The sequence below is a fragment of the Meles meles genome, chromosome 2 (genome assembly GCF_922984935.1).
Source record: "Meles meles chromosome 2, mMelMel3.1 paternal haplotype, whole genome shotgun sequence".
NCBI classification, from domain to species: domain Eukaryota; kingdom Metazoa; phylum Chordata; class Mammalia; order Carnivora; family Mustelidae; genus Meles; species Meles meles.
The window spans coordinates 108,852,727-108,856,046 of NC_060067.1; the positions used below are offsets into that span (position 1 = coordinate 108,852,727).

Consider the following 3,320-nt stretch of genomic DNA (forward strand, 5'->3'; position numbering starts at 1 on the left):
TTCTGTCATTATGTCATGTGGCATCATGAGCAGGAAAGTCTCCTATGACATGGTGTACAAGGCAATGTGGGAAGTCCTATACAGCAATCAGTGCAAAAGCCAGAAGGTTTTGAAGACAGTGGGGCTGTAGATCATCTTGAAGAACTAGGATACTCAGAAGGACAAATGCTTCTTGGACACCATCAGACTTAAGTGCATCCCCACCCCAAGTTCTCCGTATGTGTTTTGGGAGACCAGCAGCACTGCGATGAGGCCAAGGCTGTGGATATTGCCTACTTGGACATTGAGGTGCTGAAAAAACTCAACAAGAATGAAAATTTAGTCAAGAAGTTGGCTGAGAAGTATGATGCCTGTTTTGCCTTTGGAATTTCTGATTAAGCAGATCCCATGAATCCTGGGCCTAGACCTGAATAAGGCTGGCAACTTCCCTTCCTTGCCCACCCACAATGAGAACGTGATGGCCAAAGTAGATGAAGTGAAGTCCACGATAAGATTCCAGATGAGGAAGGTGCGGTGTCTGGCAGCGGTTGCTGGCCTTGTGGAGATGACAGATGATGAGCTTGCATATGACATCCACTTAGCTGTCACTTTCCTGGTGTCACATTGCTCAAGAAGAACTGGGAGAATGTCTGGGCTTTAACATTAAAAGCACCACGGGCAAGCCCTAACACTTGTACTAAGGCACACTTAATCAACACTTGTGCTACCATTACTTGTCTGCCTGTGTAAGAGAGAGGGAGGTGCTTTCTGAGATGATGTTGCATGCCATAGCACTGTGCTGATGACAGCAGTTTCTGGCACTCAGGGATGGGTGTCCTTTTCTCCATACTGCAAACCAGGAAGTACGTTCCATCTACCTTCAAAACCATGCAGTCTTATTTATTATTTAGATCTCCTGGATACTTACAACATGCAACAGTTGTTGGCTGCCAACCAAGACTGAAACATTCCCGAACCTTGAGAGGGGCAGATGTGGCCTAGGACTCCAGCCTCCAGTGCTCCCACTGCTTACTAGTGGAGAGAGGGGTAGGACCTTCTCATTGAGGATGTTGACTCAGCCCTTGGCAGCATGCTTACCATATGGTCTGCAGTGGTTTCCCTTTATGCCTTTTCCCTTTATGGGCTTTTTGTTTTGTTTTATCCCTCCAGATCATGATTCTGGGCTCTTGTTCTGTAGGGATCACAAGGAATTTTCCAGATGGAGATTGAAATCTTAGATTCTTCAGATGGGAGCCGTCTGAAACCCTGACTGATCTAGAATTTGCTTGTCTGACCCCAAACTGCATACTCCATATTCAGGGTAGTAATTTACTGTGTGAATTGGTTAGGGATACACAAGTAGGAGACCTGTGCAATATTGTAATTCATCAACCCTGTTTTCTAGGGGACCTTAGCAAATGGGTAAAATCAGGCTGTGGAAACTTCCAGGCCCTTTGTCCTCCAGGTAGACTCTGCCCTCTTCCTGACCTGAGGCAGTTTCCTGTTGGAGTTCTGCCTCCAGTGCCTAGTACTGGAAGTCAGTTTTTGGTGTGGTGGAAAATACCTACGATTTAACTTTTGACTTGAATCTGCTTCATTGAACTTTGGTAAAGTAACAAGTTCATACCTCCCTCTTTTAATACAGCACAAAGGCTAATCCAAGCATAAATAAAAATGTTACACCTCAAAACAGGCTTGAACCATGAAGAATACAAGGTTTACGCACACACACACACACACACACACACACACACACACACACACACACAGAAACCCATGTTGCTGGCATCTTGATTTTGGACTTCCAGCCTCCAGAACTGTGAGAAGGTAAATTTCTATTGTTTCAGTCACTTGTGGTATTTTGTTATGACAGCCCAAACAAACCACTACAGGGTTCGGTATTCCTCAGTGTCAGGCTTGAGAAAGCTGACTAACTTCCCTTAATTAGGATGTAATAGTACAGAAGCCCAAATCACCTTCCTTCTCACCTAAGCCCTGCCCCTGAGGTCCCATTCTCATGCCCTAAGCTTCTCTGCAAGTCACTGCTTGGTGCATACTTGCTTCCTTCCCATGTTATTATTCCGTGGCCTATCTGGCTGGCCTCAGCTTTGTATCCTCATATTGATTGTTTCCTGCCTCACAGATTGTGCTCAGTCTTGGTTTACATGACTTAAAATTGGGACTTCAGAATCCCGCTCCCACAGGCATTTTTCCACCTTTCTGATCATCTGCATGAGGGCTTGATGTGCGTTGGTATAGTGAGGTAGAAAAAGTCAAAGCCTATCTTCAAAGAGTGCTGGGCAGTGTGCTGAGAGGGGTTCTCAATGACTATTCTGCTTTTGTCCAAGAGGAGCTCAGTGTTCTGAGGAATGCACCTACCACCAGCCAGTGAATGACCCCATGTGGACCCTTTGGATGAATGGGCACCCCTGAGATGCACATTGCATGAGAAGCTCAGTATGCTGACACAGGGAGAAGCTTCCAGTGACCTGGAAGCTGCAGAGCGAGAAGTCATGAGGGTAAGATGGGAGAGTCTGGGGGAAAGAAAGCCATGGAATAGCCTGTGATCCAAGTGAATAAAAAGCTGAATGAGCTCCTTTTCAGTAGGGACTCTGATGACCAAGAAAAGGGCCAACTTTTCTGGCTTAGGAGAACTAGGGAGCCTTGACTAGCAGTTCACTAGCAGTTGTGCTGGTGTCATAGGTGGTAGGTCACAAAAGCTTGATTAAGGGTTCTAAGGATAGTAGTACAAACTCAGAGACCCTTGTGGATGATCAGGAACAGAAACCCATACTCCCCACATCCTAGAATGCTGGGGCTACAATAACAGATTACCAGGGACTAGGTGAATTAAACAACAAAAAGCCATTTTGTACAGTTCTGAGAAGTTCATGATCAAGTTGCAAGCAGATTCCGTGTCTGGTAAGAACCCACATCCTGGTTTGCAGATGACTGGCTCTTGCTGTGTCCTCACATGGCCGAGAGAAAGGAAGTACTCTCATGACTCTTCTTCTAAGAGCACTGATCTTAACAGGAGAGCTCCACCCTAGTGACCAATGATGTGTCAGCCCAATTGGGTTAAGTGATGCTCCAGATAGCTGGTAAAACATTATTTCTCAGTGTGTCTGTGAGGATGTTTCTGGAAGAGACCAGCATTTGAATTGATAGACTGACTAAAGACGGGTAGTCTCACTGATGCCAGTGAATGTCATCAGATCTCTTGAGGGCCTCAATAGAGCAAAAAGGAAAAGAAAGGGCAAATTCACTCTCTGCCTGAACCAAGATGTCCATCTTCTGCCCTCAGACATTGGTGCTCCTGGTTCTTAGGCCTTTGAACTCAG

At 45.8% G+C, this 3,320-nt stretch overlaps 1 pseudogene; it reads left to right on the forward strand.

The window, feature by feature from the left end:
* Positions 1-25: 25 nt before the first annotated feature.
* Positions 26-668, forward strand: LOC123929575 (annotated as a pseudogene).
* The last annotated feature ends 2,652 nt before the right edge of the window (positions 669-3,320 follow it).